The 19,065-nt window shown below is 49.5% G+C and overlaps 1 non-coding gene across 1 annotated transcript; it reads left to right on the top strand.

Annotated features, from left to right (window-relative positions):
• The first annotated feature begins 674 nt into the window (after nt 1-674).
• TRNAA-UGC (transfer RNA alanine (anticodon UGC)) lies at nt 675-746 on the top strand. Its single transcript has one exon. It is a non-coding gene; the product is annotated as a tRNA-Ala (tRNA).
• The last annotated feature ends 18,319 nt before the right edge of the window (nt 747-19,065 follow it).

Genomic DNA, 19,065 nt, shown 5'->3' with positions numbered 1-19,065 from the left:
GCATGGTCGTTTTCCGACCGCAAAAAGGCAACGATTTCCAACGGGCTTTATTAAATTCAGACTCAATATTGCGCTGAAATATTTCGGAAACGGCATGTCTAATATTTATTGAATCAAAGAAAATTACAACCGGGCGGCTTCATTTTCTTTTCACAACCCCTTTAATAGAGATGATTCGTTTGACAGCGTCAGCCCGAGTCGGGCTGTCAGTAGCGTATACTGACGGCACACGCGTACTTTTGTTTCTGTTCACGTTTTTGCAATCGTCAAAGCGTTCCCCGTTGATTTTCTACGGTAGTCTTTACTTTTCGTGTACACTTCAGCTGTAACTAATTAATAATCGTTTTGTTTCTTCTAGTGCGTGCATATCTATCATAAACTGCGTGTGTGCTTGTGTGTTTAACCCTCGAAGGGCTTTAACTTGACAGCGTCAGTCCACATTGGGCTAACAGCTGCTACTTTATTGTCTAAGTTTCGTGGGCATTATAATCTCGTATGTGTGCTCGTGCGAGGCAGGTAGAGAGATAGAGAGAGAGAGAGAGAGGCGGGCCGGGGCTCCTGTCCGACTTTCCAGCTTCCGATCTGGTGTTGCACAGTAGACGAAATGCTTGCAAACGAACGGCCTACTGCGGTACCTGCGAAGTTGTACACTTAATCACCGATGGAAGCAGAGCGGGGGTGTAGCTCAGTGGTAGAGCGTTCGCTTTGCATGTGAAAGGCCCCGGGTTCGATCCCCGGCACCTCCACGAGACCGCCGCTTTTTTTTTCTCGTCATACCATGAGCCACGAGTAAACAGAATGGATACACACTCCGCTCTACCCGTTTTAGTTTAGTGTCCGGGGTGGCTGCGGCCAAAGGAGGAAAAGTACCCTGAGTCTTGCATTTTCCTCGCTCGCCTTCCCCTAATATCCTCACACTCATCCTCGTTTTATTATTTTACTGTTCTTTCTCGCTCCCAATTTCCTGCTCTCGCCGACGCCATGGAGGAAGGATCCATGTTAAACCCACTCTAACCCTAAAACACGGCCGCCCGCAATCGTCATCACCCCACTTAGATAAGCTTGACGCAAGTTTTCTTTTCTCATGGTATATATGTCTACATTACTCAGCAATAAATGTATGATAGAAGTCCTAAACGGGCGATTTATAGTTTGATAAAAGCTTGCATAAAGGGCGGAGGGGAGGGGGGGGGGCGCCACTCCTTGCCGACCATTTACGGTAAAAACAAAATTTGAACAAGAGGTATAGGTCAATTTTTAAACTGGTGGTTGTGTAGTCCACTGCTTTCCAACAGGCCGATGACGAACAGGACGTGCAACGGTGGCACGATGGCCTGTTAAGAAACCACAAATTAAGGCACGCCACTCAACATATACACCAGCAACGAAACTGTTCATTGAATAACAATTACATAAGAAGATGCACAAAAATTGGTCGACTATTTACCTACACATGGAGAGGGAACAACCACATATCAGTGGATAAGAAATATTGCCCTCATACCGCCGCACTACCCTACAAAACAATACACAAGCGAGACAATCACTGTATACCGTATATTTCCGTACTACCTCTTAAGATCCAACAAAACTTACCGCAACTTTTGCAAATGCGGAAAACCTGCACAAAACATCTGTGACTAAATTATAGAGTTATAGAAGAAAGGAAAGACTACTCCTGACATGGAAATGTCCAAAGACCACAAAATACAAACACCTAGTGTTTGAACTATTCCAACACCAGGGTACGTACCAAGCCCTTGAAAAACTCGTAAAGAAGATGAACCAGATCACTGACCAAGCCGAACTCCCCCAATCTGGGCAGCCAGCACTCGGTAACGTAACCTTCGCTACTGAATGCAAAACTATGAGCCAGATACAATAGGGTATTCTGAAGTACAACGCATTCTTCTGTTCCTTTTCTTTTGTTAAAGCCTCTCTATTTTTATTTTACAATCCATCTTGTTTCATCTTTTTTTTTAACTCATATTGCCTATTAGGTACTTGTCCCCTGATCTATTTTATTTATTTATTTCACCAACCATTTTGTCACACACATATGCCGATTTATAGACGAACTAAAAATTGCCTGTTTCACTGAAGACCAATAAAAATTTTAAAATATAGGCTTTAGAGACATCGCGATGGTTTCAGCAGCACAATATTACTTGTGTTGGAGTACATCTTAACACAGGTGAATAATGTCAGCTGTAGGCGGCTACAACTAATTCCTGGTAATGTAACTTTTAGCTATCATAGCCAGGAAGTGAGTTGAAATAGAGATCGCTAGCCAGTTGTTAATAAAAGACATATTATTTTTCAAAATTTCGAAAACGCGATTACCCTTAATGCTGTGACCAAAGAAAAAGGCACAGAAAAACGAAATTCTTTTTCTACGCGAGAAGCGCGCTCTGCCAGCTTTGCGCCTACACCCTCTCTTTCCACATTCCAGTAAACGGTGGGCCAAAGCCAACATACTCCTGTAAACCATGCTCCACGGTGATTGCATCCACAATTGATGGGAGTGCCGATGCGGCGGCTGTCTCGGGCTGTCTGCTCCTCGAGGAGCTTTTTCCCAACATTCCTCCTGCCGGCACCTGCGTATTGTGCTGCGGGTGCCATGGCGCCGAACCTCAGGAGCTGATCCTTCCGTGCAATCTTTGTTGCTCCGCGCTCGTCTCTCTTTCGCGGCTTTCTGAAACCAGCCCTGCTGAAAGGTCAGCGTAGTAAAAATGAACGCTTCGTCTAGCGTAACAAACCGCCCACACGGCACCGTGCGCCATACGCCGTATGTGAACAGCTGACTGCGATTTGAAAACAACAATAGCCTGTGCTAACTTTTTGTGTGTTTTTTCTTCAAACAGCACTGCTTTAAAAACGTGGCTCACGTGTTGTTCAACGCGCGAAAAGTGTTTTGGTGCAACAGTGCAGACGACTGGCTATCCGGCCTGGCCATAGCTATGGCATTCTATGGCTTCGAAATGCTCGTCGATGAAAAAAAAGAGCACCGGAAACGTTTCCGAATACCTTACATATTCATATATAAGTTAAAACTATGGCGTTGTTAGCACCAAGAATTTTAATAACACTTCTGTTGGGCCTAGCAGTGCATGATAATACCACAGATGATCAATGTGCGCAAAGCATTAGACAATCCACGTACAGCGCTCCTTATGTTTCTCTCGTGTGCGTGGATTGTCTAATGTTTTGAGCACATCGATCATCTGTAGCTCCAAGAAGTTTGTACGCTTGAATAAGAACATTTATTTCACGCTTTCCTCTTCTGGCTTTCGGAGAAAATACCAAGCGGCTTGCGTGGTCGTGATGTGCTTCCTGAGGCCAGTTTCAGCCGAGTCTCCTCTGGTTATGTTTCCTTTCTACCCGAAAGCTTCACTATGCTAGGTAAAGCCGCTCTTCGCATGTCGCTAAATTTGACCTTCCCAGAGCCAGAGGTGGTGCTTTCGCGGTGTTGAGGTGTCCATCGAGATGTCGACATCTGATAGCTACTGCGGTCTTTCCTTTCCTCAAAGCACATGATTTCGCATTCCTCCACGTAAGCAAACTCAAGTGCCCTCGATTGCGGTTCGCCTCCATCGAAACGCGGCGGCCGCCGCGGTCGGGTTCGAACCCGCGTACTCCGGCTCAGTAGACTAGTGGCTTAACCACTGCGCCACCGCGGGGGGTAACTATCCAGTGTGCGGAACGCACTCAACGTTAAAAACACGAAGCCGCACCTACTTGCCCGATACACCACAGCTTTTGCTGTCTAGCCAGGTTCAGGATTAGCTAAACGGCACCGAATTTTTTAAACCGAAATCTTCACTACGCTAAGTAAAGCAGTCACGGAGTAGGCGAGAGAATGACCTTGAACGACCTTCAGCCAAACCACGTTTATCCCTTCCTTACGGCGCGGCTCGGATGTCCACCGATATATGCGAGACACTTACTGCGCTATTCCCTTTCCGCAAAACCAATTTTCAAAACCAATCAAATTTTCTTCGGAAGCAATGTAAAGGCGCATAACTGGCTCCCTGGGGCAGTGAACGCATGATTCGCGCTTTCAGGTACGTCGAGCGCAACAATATACCATACAATAAATGAAATAACTAGCGCAACAATAAACAACTCAAACATAGAGGCATCTGAAGAAGCGGACATTGCCTTGGCAATATCGCACGGCAACGCAACAGGACAAAACCTCACTATACTGACGGACTCCAAAGAAGAATCCAGAAACCACACAAGAGCCAGAATCGACAGCATCGCCAATCATATTCTACACACGACGACAAGACGCATAAACACTAAATATAGTGTGGGTTCCGAGACATGAGGGGTTGGGGGGCAACGTGGCAGCAGACGAGTCAGCTCGAGGGTACGTCAACCGAGCAGACTCAACCCTTTGCACCACGGGCACCTTTGACCCTGTTAACCCCACGTACTCAGACATGCTCGATCATTACAGGGGTCAGCGGAAACGCTACCCAGTCTCACACAAAGGGCTTACCAAAGAGGAGGTGCTAGGCTGTCGCAGACTACACACCGATACCTACCAGCACCTGCACAAACTACACCATATTTTCCCTACAGAATACGTAGACGAATGACCGTGGTGCCAGGTAAACCTACACTACTGCATGTCACATGCGCCTGCCATAAGGAAGACTTAGAGCCTAGAATAGAACACCCGAGTGTGACGCAGTGGGACACTTGCCGGCCAGTTAGGACGAGCAAGGATTTGTCGTACGCCGAGCCACAATAGCAGCGGTCAAGTGCGGCATGCTGGACCAACGATCGACCGCGGCGCCCAGTGACCCGTAAGGGTCGATAACACTTTAAATTGGTCGCAAACAAAGTTTTCAAGTGAAAAGCTTAACTACGCCACCTTTTCGAGCCGTCAAAAGGGGCGCAAGTTTGACCGTGAATATAGCTAGAGGTCACGGTGGCCGAAAGTTTCGCCTTGAATGTAGGTAGACGTCAAGCCATGAGCATAACTGGTGGTAGTCAGGTTAGACACGTGACGTCAGCTACAGCAGCGACACCAGCGGCTGTTACCCCAACTGTCCCGTCTTTGACCTTTGAGCTTGACCCTTGAGCCTTGACCTCTGACCTTGACCTCCGGTCAAGCGGGAAAACCTCTGCCGGCATCGCATGCGCAGGTCAGAAAGTGTGTTCTTCATAAAATGCCGGTGCACTTTCATGCGTTCAGCGGAACACTAGGTGTGATCGATGCGACGCCTGCCGTGGAGACCGACACCCGAACCGCACCCGTAAGGGAAGGCAAATGAAATGAAAATTGGTTTTAAGGAAATGAAATTACGCCTGTCTCACATATCTCGATGGACACCCAAACCACGCCGTAAGTGAAGGAAAATTGAAGTTGAAAACCGGCAGTCGCTCGACCCCAAACGCAGCCATAGAGTTGCAGCTTTTTCGCTTTTGACCACGGTTAACCAGAGCTAAGCCACCAGCAATTTTTTTTCCATCCTTCCATCAGGTACGTCGTGGTAGTGAGAGAGAGAGAGAGATGGGCTCCATGCATTAGCGCTGACAAAGAATTACAAGATTGCACTTTTCAGTCTGCTAATGAGGGGAACTGCAAAAGCCCTTCCTTGCGTGTCCTCTTTCGCTCTGCATTTTTCTTCTTTTTCTGCAATTTTGTGTTTCTTTCTGCTTTTTACGCGACAACGTATACAGCTCGTTCGGTCGAAAGCCGTCGGCGTCGTAATAGAAGTAGTTGGCACCGAGCGTCGGAAATATTCCTTCCCTTACGGCGCGGTTCGGGTGTCCACCGAGATACGACACGGGCGTAATTTTCCTTTCCTTAAATTGCGCAACGGGCAAGGCATCGCACCGAACGGGCGATAGCACTCCGTGGACGCTTTGGCAACGCTGTCGCATCACACTCTTAAAAACGAAGCTTAAGGATCCATTTTCTTTTATTTCTTCTCTTTAGACCATTGCATATATGTGGTTCAATGAACTATTGCATATATGTTTCAGTTACCATAACACTTACGTTTGAAGACCGCAGCAACAGGGCGCAACGTTGAATGGTTGCCAAGTATAGGTGCCACCTGCCAAGCTGGACGCAAGAGCGCGGAACTCACCGAACGTTGAATTCATTAAACCGCACTTATTACTCTTTTCTTTCTTTCTTTGGCGTCGCCGCACACAGGGCGCGGCGTTCTGCATAGATATCGTGATTGGAAAAAAAATTTTTACAGAAGTACGCAAGCCAAGGCTACCGGATACATTGACCTTCACAAGTAGACATGACGTTAATAGCGTAGATGTGTAAAGGGAAGTTTTTGACACTCTAAAACGAAATCTACACAATCCAACCCCGTCTGTACATGACCACAACGAGTGTAACAGGCTAATCAACTAAACATCGGGTGGTCAAAAAAGGTAAACAATACCTATTTAACATTAATAAGTTCTGTTAAAATGGAGCGGCACTGTACAAAAGAATCAACCCTCCCCCCGGGGGAGGGGAGGAGGGGGTGGAACACTACAAGCGCCAACCCTAAAGGACAGCTATAAGCAAACCACAATCTAATTAAACAACATTCACAAAAGAGGAGGGGGCGGTCTAGCTACTACCCTAGCATCGGCATAGCTAGTCGGCCCTCCCGAACGACAAAGAAACGGGTGTGCCAGCGCCGCAGGAACAGCGCCTCCCCATCCGCTGCAAGCCTGTCAGACAGGTATTGTCTGATGAGGAGACGTAGAGTCCGCAACGCTGGGTACATTGCCCTCGCCGGCTGCCGAGAGGCTACGGTCAGACGCAATACAAACACGGCGCAGAAAAAAACAAGTTTGCCAAACTGGCTGCGTGGTTGGCGGACACCTGGCCTGCACGAGCAGAAAACATGCTGTAAACCAATCACCACATTGCCCGCGCGACGGGGCACATGAAGAAAATATGGCTCGCCGTTTCTTGTGTTCCACGTTGCGCGCACTGGACATTGGGCACAACGCCCCACGATGCGAGTAGTTCTCCCGTGGGGACGACGCCCCAACTCCTCCTCCACTCAAAGTCGCGGACCTCAGGAGAGAGGCGGCTTGTACACCACGTACGCCACCTGCGTACCGCGGTGCGCCGCTGGTCGTCGAGACCAAGGCGAGCGCAAGCGACCATCTCGATGCAGGCACCTCGCTCAGGTAAACCTCCGGTAGATCACAGGCTACAGACAGCTTAAACCCCGCTGCTGCTCTGCTGAAGGCCAAAGACCTCTCTTCTTGCGGGCCTGTATGTCGATTCGGGGTGAAAGCACGACGTGCCGTGCTCATCCAATAAAGCATGAGCGAACGCCCCAGATACGACACATTTCCTACCAGCGCGGTTGCAAATTTGGCTTCGACAGCCCGCGCTACTGTAGCTACCCAGGGCAGCCCGAGTCCTCCCCGTGAAGGGGGCCGCTGGCAAAGGCGCCGAGCTACCTGCGCCGTGCCACCATCCCATAGAAAAACGCCCACGAGGAACGCTAGCCGACTCGCAGTACGGCGCGGCATCACTGCCACGCGTGCAACATAGTGGGCAAAGGCGCGCGCGGCCCTTCACCACGGCTATCTTTGCCTCCGTAGAGAGGTCAAACTGAGCTGCCGTTGCTAGAGCAGTTTTCGTGCGCTCAACAACCTCTCCCCACGTCTGTGACAAAACTCCGGCCTGTTCGAAAAGGACCCCCAGCACCCGGACCCCGTCCATGAAAGGAATAGGCACTGGGAGGGGATCGCAGAAGGTCCCAAAACGTAGCGCCCGGCTCTTCCTGGCATTGAGCTCGGCGCCAGACAGCGCCGCGTAAACCTGAAACGTGGCCAGGAAAACCCTCAAATCTCCGGGTGTCCCGGACGAAGATTGAAATGTCGTCGGCATAGGCCGACACGACGATCGTTTGGTGTCCTGTCAGCGGAAAGCCGCGAATGCGTTCGTTGGAGGCAACGCTGCGCAGCAGGGGGTCGAAAAACAAGACAAACAACGCCGGAGAAAGAGGGAATCCATGGTGCACGCCACGCGTTACCGGAAAGGAGGCGGTCACACCACCATTTAAGAATAGGTCGGCCGTGAGGTCGGAGTACAATAGCGCTCAAAGCACCTCAGGACGTAAAACAGGTAAGGATATTCCACCCTGTCAAACGCCTTCGCTTGGTCTGCCGAGACGAAAACCCCGTTAGTCCCCTTCGCGTGTGCGTACGCGAACATATCGCGCGTGAGCGTGAGTGACGGGAAGACCGAGCGGCCTGGCATAGCGCAGGACTGGTAGAGGCTAACGAGGCTCGGCAAAAAGGGCCGCAAGCGACTAGCCATGAGCGACGCCACTAGTTTATAGTCCGTGTTCAGCAGGGTTATCGGCCGCCACGCCGCAGGGCATGACGACGTCTTTTCCTGCTTCGGGACTAACACAATTCGGCCCTTGGCAAAGGACGGCGGCTTAACTCCTTCCTGAAAGAAAGCGTTCACTCGGCGCGTAAAGAAGTCGACCAGCACATCGAAAAAGACGTAGTAGAAACCTTCGACCAGGCCGTCTGGTCCCGGTGCAGATGCACGGCCCATACTAAACCCAGGACTGCGAAGACTTCCTCCTTTGATGCGGGAACACAAAGTGCCGGTTCCGCGTCATCGGGTAGGTTGGGGAGGGTGGCGCAAAAGGCGTCTACCGCTGCTTCAAACCCATCCCACTCACACTGACCCTGCGAAACAAAACATTCCGCAAAGTGCTCGCGGAAAACGCGCTCAATATCGTTGGCCTGATCACAGACCGCACCGTCTGGCATGGTGACGCTATCGATACGGGCCGGTCGCTCACTCTTAAGGCGAAGGCTGTTGGCATGCCTAAGATCTGCGGCAGCCTGCGCCGGCATGTGTAGGCTCGCTGCCGTACAGGAGGCCTGGGTTCCCTTCTCCAGTACGCAGTGGTACCGCACGCGAAGCGTGCCCAAGTACTCGTGCATCGTGAAGGGCAGTTCACCTGCTCGCTTCATTATACGCATTCGACACAGCAAGTCCCTGAGAGCCGCGGTCCTCCGTGCGCGCTTTGCTCGACATGTTTCGACTAAGCAATCGCACACACGAGTCTTGAGGTCAAACCACGTCGAGGGAGTGAACTCGACGATCCGAGCAATGGACTCCAACCAATATTCGCGGATGCCGCGAACGCTCAATTCGTCCTCTACGAGGGAGACGTCCATTCGCCAAATAGCAGCGCCACCAACACGACCCGGAGCGCTCCTCAGGCAAACCACGACAAGAATGTGATCACTGAGCGTCCCGGCACCGGCCGGAAAGAAGACAACCTCGCAAGACCTTAACTGCAGGACGAGGGCACTACGTAAATACACCCGATCAATTCGGGTGCGCTGCGACCTCTAGCACGTGTGGCCACGAAGAAGTCCCCGTGCAGCTCAACCCACGCGTCCTTAAAGGGACACTGAGGAGAAATTGAAGTTGGCTTGTATCGTTAGAATACCAGCTCCTGATCACAAAAACCCCACTCTGACTGAAAAAAAAAGCTCTTGTAAGGAAGAAAACAGCAACAACCAAAATACAGGTATCGCCACCACTAGGCCAATCTCGCAAGTACAAGCGTGATGATGTCATAGGACAAGAGACGCCACCTTGGAGGAATTTTCCTTACTCCATGGGTCACGAATCTCTGAGGCTGACGAAAGAAGGTTGCGCGGTTCAATATTGAATTAAGTTTTTTTTTTTGAAACCGATAGCTCACTTTTATCACACAAGGAAGACGGACCAAAGACAATCTGAATGTTGGAAGCAAAGAAAACCGATGCTTGCTGGCGCCACAGGCGGCCAGAAGAGTTCCGGTTTTTCATGGCGCTTCGCGTCCATGAGCTTTGCGTGCTCCGTGGTTTTGTTTTTGATGCGCCTCGATTTACAAGCGCCGAACAGTAGAGCAACTCCAAGTGTCGCTTCAAGTGCTAGTTTACCTTTGACAGAGACTGTTCAGGCTGGTCACATGATCGCCATGGTCGATGAAAAACTATGAAGGCACGATGGTCGGTGATCGTACAAGGCAGTTCGTAGTATAAAGAGCACTTGTGTCTTCGTACGCTCGCCCGGCGAAACGTTCCCGGCTGTTCCAGTCAACTTCGAACTACTTAACGTAAATCGTTTATTAGGGACGGGAGACAAGATACAAGGCAGTTAAGAAAAATTGCTGATGGCCTAGCTCTTAGTCCAGGATATCCGTAGCGAAATCGCGGGGACTTCTGCGTCGGAAGAGTGCATTCACCAGATGCGCTTTTATTCATGCTCAAAGCTTGAGCCGTAGTGGCGGAGTATATGCTGCCCTGCAAGAGCCGCCTAGCTGGCTCCCCTATCTGGATGGATGTGTGTGCATCCCGGTCTTTTGATGTTTTGGAAGGAGGGATCATGCAGGGGTAATGTGGCCTAGTGTTTTGTGGCATGACCGTGCTTAGACTTTTCTTTTCAGCACTATTTCTATACAATAAAGACAAAAAGGCCGTAGTGGCGGAGTGGTAGTCTCCACCCATAACGCCAAAGGCACTGGTTCGATTCCGAGCCTCGCCACAGGTTTTCTTTTTTTTTTATTCAGTGAGTGTGTGTGTGGGGGGGTTCAGTGGCTCCCATAGGTGCCGCCCCTGAATACGTTGGTTAACGGTTAAGCGCAAGCACTGTTAAGCGTGGCCCACATGGAGCATTTCTCCGGGAGATTCGTCCGCGACGACGGCAGCGGAGCGCTTTTTTGCCTCTGAAGAGGACGTTTTTGCCAAATCGTCGGGTTCTGGCGGAACAGATAAAATCGTCGACGCCCGCCGACGTCGGGATAGGGCAGCGACAAAGGGCCAATGGAGCCGAGCGGGCGTCACGTGATTCTGGACGGGCTTTTTTCATGTTCCTGTGCTGCCACTTCGCGTACAGCGCTGGAAGCTCATTGGAAGGGTACTGTGCGCCCAACCCGGCCGGAGTGAGTGCCGCTGCGAAGCACGTTTTGTAGGAATCTGTCAACGATTGCGTGTCCTGGGCAGCACCTGGTGGCTGTGTGCGAAGTCCGAGGCAGGCTGCTGAGCCCACCGAAGAGCAAATTCTTCAGTATCTCCGATCATGCGGCATGCGATGCGATCGCCAGCTGAACAAGGGCCGCCGCTTCAAAGATGAAGGCTACATTCGGAACATAACGTTCAATGAAATACCCCCGACCAGTGAGAATTGCGTTTTCCGCTGTATATGACTACCATCCATGAAAGGTGGATACTACATCGTGCACGCCATAGCACAGAAAACGACTGGGGACAACAGTTTTCACAATCCCGCCGCGGTGGCTGAGTGGTTATGGCGCTCGGCTGCTGGCCCGAAAGACGCGGGTTCGATCCCGGCCGCGGCGGCAGAATTTCGATGGAGGCAAAATTCTAGAGGCCCGTTTACTGTGCGATGTCAGTGCACGTTAAAGAACCCCAGGTGGTCGAAATTTCCGGAGCCCTCCCCTACGGCGTCCCTCATAGCCTGAATCACTTTGGCAAGTTTAAACCAAACTAAGTTTTCACAAGTGATCATTGTGCTCAAGCGCTTCCGAATAACTACACGAGCGAAAAAAGCACAAGCGCACTAGCAACATGGCAGCTCTGCTAGCATTTTACTTTATTTTCCCGCAGCACACCGCTGCACAGGTTAAAGAAGCATGCGCGTCCATAAAGACGTGCGCGAGAAGCGCACAATGAGCCATTCCGACGAAACCACGCAGAACTTTTCATCATGGATATGATGCGAACACACGCATAACGCACCTTCTGCTTCTTCTGCCTCTTAATACATGGCACATACCCACATGGGGGTATTGGCCAAGATGTAGTGGCATTAACAAGGAAATTTCCTTAGGAGATTACGACAAAAATGTAGCACCATGCGTGAATGCTCTCGTAAGTTCTTTTTCGTTGTCCGCTCCACCGCGCGTTGAAAGCGGCTCACAGCACTTGCCCATTTGGCCTTCTTGCTTGAGAAAGCAAAAAGCATCGGAATGAAGTCTGGGTGCCGCGGTGACATTCGAGGCCTTCCTGCCCATCAAAAAAACATTTCGTGATGAACTGCACACGCATTTAACCACAGTACCTCGTCCGCACCTGTCACAAAGTGATTCCCGCACAGTCTTGACGTGCTTGACGGTGCCCAATGGAGGCCACGATCGTCGAGCCGGCGAACGGCTTTTATCCACGCTTCGCGTTGAAGGCGGTTCCGAGAAGCGTTCAGAAAGCGAAAAAAATCTGAGTTTGCTTCCCTTTACATATTGGGCAATGCAGCCGTATGCAACACATGTCGTAGGCATTGCCAAATGCGTCGCACTGAACGCCCGACGGCTGCAGCAACGCACCCCGCGTAGGAAGCCGGTTTGTTTACACTTCCACGGCCGCTCTGGAGTGGCGCGCGACCCTTCCAATATGTTTCGCGACACCGCCGCCAGAGGATGGGCGCATGCGCAGTCGCGTCGTGAAAAAGGCGGATAACCCGGCCGAGGGAGACCACAGCCGGTCTCGAGGGGAGCGCGCGCTTCTCTTCTTACATCCTTCGCAATGGGGTCTGTTTCCGCCTCCCGCCGCTCCTTGGTGGGGCCGCCACTGCTCCACCGCTCCGCCGCAGCGACGGCCGTTCACGCGGAAGGAGAATAACGCGCGCTCGCTCCCAGTTCGGCCTGTGTCAGTGGTAACCGTCAAGCCTTTATATTTTACCTCTTTACGCAAAGACCGCGTAGTCAGCCCCTTTGCCATGGGAGAAATCTGAAACAACGGATTAACGATTGCGCGCTCTCTCCTTTAGCCCGACTGTGTATGGATCAACGTACTGCTTCGTGCACGGACTTTAACGCGCTCTACCCTTATATTTGGCTAAAAAGCAAGGCTATCGGCTCACATAGTTCGTCTTCCTGCAGGTTCTTTATGAGCGTGTAGAATGATATGCGGCATGTAATACTTGGATGGCAAGTTTCAAAGAGTAAATGATTCTACAGCGTAAATATAGCTCCTGAAACTTCAAGCGGAGCTGCTTTAATTTTGCACAACAGCGGCGTTAGCAAGAATTCATGGTGCTCCCCAGGAAAACATCATGTCATTCACGAAACGAACGGGTATAGACGGAACCCAACCCTGGGCCTCAGGAGCAGAGCACGTTGCACGCACGCGCCGTCCAAGATCTCTTGGAACAGAATTTTGAAGTTTGGCGAAAACATTCAGTCAGTAGTTGACAGTAACTGCAAACATGAACTAACTGCCAGCAAAGCAAAATTAGTTCGGAACTGCGTTCTGTCAATAAAATCGGCCTTTACGAGCGAATAGACTTATCTGAGAGGCGATGACTATAAAAGCTTTGCATATTCTCCTGCATTTCTGTAGCCTCGTCATCACTTTCGATAAAACTCCTGAGGGCACGAACTTTCATCACGTCACTCAGGAAACAAAGTAGCACCCCAAAAAGAAGTTTTAAGCAACCTAACGGAGCTCCACTAAAACTCACAGCAATGCGCGTTATACCAGCTGGCTTAGATTACAATGCAAGGAAATAAAAATTAACATTTGCGATGCTTACATCTTAATAAAAGTCACCGAATTTAAGAGAATAAAGGGCACTGGGCATTCAACTGCATAATCTGAGATCTTTCGCAAAGATATTTAAACCAATTTTTTTAGGCAGCTTCAGGACACGCCGCAGGTTGAATATACGTGAACAACAAAAAATGGCGCTCTTTATGGTAGCTGAAGTCAATCACTGGACATACATGCTCTCTGAAATTGCAATACTCAGTACGCGTCAATATCTGTGGCAGCATACGCAGCTTGTACTGGTTGCTTCTGTTACGTTCTGTTAGCGTTAGTCAGGCCAGAATGACGACAAGGAAGCTTGCGTCCAAGTCGAAAATTGTTTATTGGGCGAACTCGTGTCCTCAAACAGGCGGCGCAGCGACAAAACAAAATTTAAGGGTGACAAGGCACTTGAAACATTAGACGCCTAATACGCTTACAACAATTTTGAACATGAAGAGAGACTTGTTCGCGGCTACAGTCATTCCAGAGAAATGTGGTGGCCTCTCGTTTTACAATAAAAGCAGAAATTCCGCGTGCGATTGTCTTCGAGCACGGAACAATGCATTACAGTTCTTCTTGACAGTTGCGCGCACATTAGTAATTAGCATTCTTTTGAGCTATCGATACAGGCCTCTAATTCAAGGAAGTTGTGATCTATATGAGGGTGAAAATAAGTACATTCAGGACGTGCGAAAAGCGATATCGGCGAAATCGAGTACTATAGACATCTCCCAGCAATCAGTTTATTTGGCTGTTCAACGTTGGTGTACATGAGTCTGACTTTCAACTTTACAAGTATCGTCTCAGGCCACCAGCTACGGCGCTCTCGGATTTACGGCTCACGCGTCGTAGAGAATATTTTCCTCGATCATCCCCAGGATTCTGGACCATGCGCCTCGAAAAACCGGTCGCGCCATCTCGCGACAGCCGGCGGCGCGGCGGCGCGTAACTCAATGGCGACGAAAAATAAAAATTGATATTTCGTCGCGCATAACAGTTAGAAATTAGCTCTCTCGCCTAGATGTTAAATGCATCTTAAAGTTTCATTTAGTCGAGTTTCATCGATGTAGCTTACATATTGCGTTTGCCATGAGCAACGATCTATGACAGCATGGAGCCTATGGCGAGGTCCTGAAAAATACCCCACTTGACTTCAATTTATCGCTCACTACAGCCCTATTTTAAAATATATCGACAAGCTCTAGCAGGTTCACGTAGGGTAATGTCCTACCTTTAAGGAAGTATAAGGTATTTTACATTTCAATGGCGTAAAAGTCTTCCTGCGCTATTTCACTATTGATCATGCATCATCAGCTTTTTCATGAAACGTGTGGCGCCCTCTCTCGGTGCGTTGGAAAGGCACACGTCCCTGCTCGCGGCCGGGCTCGAGTAGCGGAGGCGGCTCGATTACGGCCGTGCCCTGCTACAGTGTCCCTGCTTTGGTAGGTTGCTTTGGGAGGTTGAGCCTGCTGTACGAATGCGCAGTTTTATCAAAAGTGCCCCCATCGGAGGGAGGCTATTGCCATGGGCTGCTACATAAAATGCTACAAGAAAGCGTGTGCCTTCTATGAGGTATATAGAGGAAATTATAAGAAGACTCTTTTGCTTGACAGGTACATTTTTCATTAGGCGCGTACAGTGACCACACCGGCATAGGTGATAGTGGAATTGCGTACGCAATAACAGTGCAAAGCAATGAAGCTTCTAGGTACTTTCGTTCAAGCAGTGAAATTTGTAATTCCCGGACGCTCATACTTAGAGCTCACTCACCGATACTTGTATATGGTTCTTGAACTGTGCATTCAAAATTGTAAAATCGTGTCTTAATGTCTACATTTCAACACTCATGTTATTAGCCTCAATAGCAGAAAGCTCTTCCAATCTTTTGTCGATGTGGTGCAAGTGCAGCAAGGATGCGTTGATGTGAATGTTGCATGTGTTGCACATAAGAGGCGGCAAACCTGATGCTGCGTTTTATGCCAGTAGGTTATTTGTCCAATGTAACAATTAGTAGTGTGGTAGTTCACATTTTTGTCTAGGTTGGTAAAGTGCTTCTCACGATTCGATCGTTCGCCGTCGAGAAGGGGTTTACCATTGCTGTAATTGATGCTAGTTTCGGCAATTCTGTCCAAGATGTACGTGAAGGCAAGCCAGTAACTACACCGTTACCCAGAGCAGCAATCAAGAGTCAAACTCTAGTTAAATGTTCTTGATTATAATTTAAATCTGCTAAGAAATGAACAGAAGTTATTGTCGGATAACACGATATTTAAAAGATTACTGGTTTTCTCCAGTACGGTGACTCGGCGCTCCACCCAACCCGTTTGTGCAATGCGCCGCTAGCGCGATTCATTACCGACAGGACGCTACATGCTCGCGGCCCTGAATATGCAGTGAATTTACCGTGTTGCGAATATGTGCAACAATACCCATAAGCACTTTCGCACGAGTGGCGCGAACATATTTTTGTTTTTGCATAAGTTCCAACCTACCCTCGTTTTTTTTTCTGCCGATCTCCTATCTACTTTTCGCTATCCTCTCTCTTTGCTTTTAATTCCACCGGTTGCAGTTCCAGTGCTTGAGGGATTAGATAGCAATCGCTGGGCCGGCAACATTTTTAGCTTCCTTTTTGTATTCTCGTCAGTTGTTGTTGCCTCTGAATCTGTTGGCAAACTACTACTTCTTGGATGTCTGACTCCCGGGGAGTTAGCGCGGCTTTTTAAGCGCACAAACCGCGGGAGTCAGAAGAGGGAGCCGTTTCCACGGAACGCTCCAGCGACTTTTAAATGTGCCATGCATCTCCATGTTCCTGGTGCTGGCTCCCTTCCCCTGTCGAGCGGACGGAGAGAATTTCAAGCCGTCGAGAGAAGGGGTTGGGGGGCGATGAAAGAACAACTTAAACCGCGAAGTTCGGGGAACCTGAAATAGCTTCAAGCCATGAAGAAAAGAGCCACCGAGAGCCCGGCGATCCTTCCATTGTTATAAACCGGACCCCCCTTCCAACGCGTATACGAGCGCCCGCGCGCTGATGCCGACATCTAGCACGGACGCCTCACCTAGGCTTGCTGGCGTCTCCTGCAGTGCGCATGCGCAGACCGGTTTCGGCTTACGCTAAGAGCGCGGACGCTGAGCGCGTACGCCCAGGAAGGGCCATTCGAGTTGGCGCCTCTCGGCCTTTTTTGGGGTGGGATGACTGTCTTTGAAGTGGCACAGGAGGCCTCCGATAATGATGTCCGGCTTGTGTGTAGTTTGCATCCCTTCCTTTCTGAGAACACTGGCCAAGGTTTCGCAGACACCTTCGCAGAAAGCATCGAGTATCAGGTGGAAAGACTGAGTGATAGTGGTTATCCAAGTCACGTGATCGGCAGAGCCAGCGAGAAAGTTATTCGCTGGGTTAAAGGCCAGGGAAAGAACGACACAAAAGAAGAGCACAGCAAACCCGTTGTAGTACCGTACGTTCATCGCCTTTCACACGGGATTAAGAAAGTTGCCAGCAGGTATGGAATCCCTGTCATGTTTTCGGCTCCCAAAAAACTTTCAACGTTATGCCCTGCGATTGCAGCTAGGGTGGAGCAGAGTGCAAAGAAAAGAAAAGGAGGATGTGCTGTCAAACATTTATCACCATACGTCGCTTGCAAAGTGGGCACAGTGTACAAATTCCCTTTGTCGTGCGGAAAGGTGTATATTGGCCAGAGTGGTCGATGTTTGAATGTGCGGCTGATGGAGCATGCTGGAGCTTTGGAAAGAGGTGACACTTCAAATAGTATGGTTATCCATTGTCGTGACTGCAGCAAGCACAAGAAGAAATGTTCTCCCATTTTTTCCAAAACGTGTGTTCTTTTCCGTCACCGAGATCGTGTAACGCGGGAGATTGTTGAAGCCTATCATATCGCGGAAACGGGGCATACATGTGTCAGTGACCCTTCAGTTGGATTGTCTGAAGGAGAGATAAGTTATTTGAAAGAGCGATTGAAATTCGTGTGTTAATCTCTTCCTGTACTTCGGTCGGCAAGTGGCGTGCGATTACTTTGGGTTGTTTTGGTTTTTGTTGTATATATAGAAGCCTCTGAATAAAATTTCTTGTAGTTGCGAGTAGCGCTGTGTCCCTTCTGTGTCGTCGTTTGATAGCGCCAGGTTTTTTCATAATGAACCCTTTACGTACTAACTGCATACGCGTTTTTGCCACCAGCGTGTCCTTAGCATAAGCATATCGAGTTGTTTTCGTTGCATCCTTTTCAGTTTTAGAATCTTGGGTATTCATTGCCTAGAAATGTTTTCTTTTGCTTATGATGAGTTTTAATGGCGCACTGGCAACCTCGCACCAAGCGCAATGGGTTGAAGTGTTTTCTTCAACACAATGTTAGGTGGAAGACCATTTTCTGAGCACTTCAACTCAAAGAAACCAAGCGCCAGGCTTCGAGAAAACTTCTACACATTGGAAATCAGTGGGTACACGGCGACACTGCGGAACGAATCACACACCGTCCTCGAGCCGCATGCTCAAAGCGATGTGTCATTGCTGTTGTCGCTGATTTTAAAACAAATATGCAAGAATTGGGAATCGTCTTAACCAAAACTTGCTTGAATTCCACCCTACCCTTAGGGCACAATTTTCAGCACTGTTCCTCCCAAAAAGGCTACGGGAACAAGACGCACAACACGCAGCATCAAACGGATGAAGAACGTGGAGAGGCGGTAACGGAAAGGGCCAAGGATGATTTGAGCAGGTGCATAGGTACGGAGAAATTCTTTTTCAAGAGCTACACGGGCAGCCGGTAGCAGAGTGGTAAGAGGGAGGAAGAAAAGGACAGTGGGGAGGGGTCTCCTGCTGTGCCTTTGCCTGCCTTTCTTGTTTTTTCTCCTTTTACTTTTCCTCGAATCGTGGAGCGCAGTCCATGGTTGCTTTTTGGATGCGCTATGTTTCTGTTCCCTATGGTGCGAAGCACGAGCTGCACGACATAGTCGGCGCCTCTGCGAAAACGGCCCGGAAAGGTCATGGACGCACTCTTGCCTCCAGGCTGTCACAAAAAAAAAAACTTACAACCGCTAATGTGTCAGTCCTGGCAAAGGGTTTCTCCACACGCAGACAAAAATCTCCCAAAAAAGACATCAGAATTTCTGCAGAAGATTCTTTACTGCCTTCCGCCAAACTAAGGAATTCCACCAGCCTTGTTAAAAGCACAGCGCATGGTACAGGTAGACAGTGCCACCAAAATCAATTTCGGACGAGTTAGCGTGGTTACGCCAGTTGCAACTAGGAGTGCTAGCACTTCGGTTTTCAGTGCTGTTTCAGTGTTCGGTTCCGTTGCGCATAGATGCAGCTGATGAAGACGACGATATCCAAAATACAGCGCAAGAGACTGGTATTTTATGACGCAGAATGTTCGGCTGCGGCGGTGTGGCAGTCGACGGCGGCAAAAAAGCGCTCCGCTGCCGCCGACGCCGGCGAATCGCCCGGAAAAACGCTCCATGCGGGCCACGCTTAACACAGTAACCAGCAAAACGTATGCGTTC

Source organism: Amblyomma americanum, chromosome 1, assembly GCF_052857255.1.
Source record: "Amblyomma americanum isolate KBUSLIRL-KWMA chromosome 1, ASM5285725v1, whole genome shotgun sequence".
NCBI classification, from domain to species: Eukaryota; Metazoa; Arthropoda; class Arachnida; order Ixodida; family Ixodidae; genus Amblyomma; species Amblyomma americanum.
Note: the sequence above shows the minus strand (reverse complement) of the source record. Positions and strands in the feature narration are given on the sequence as shown.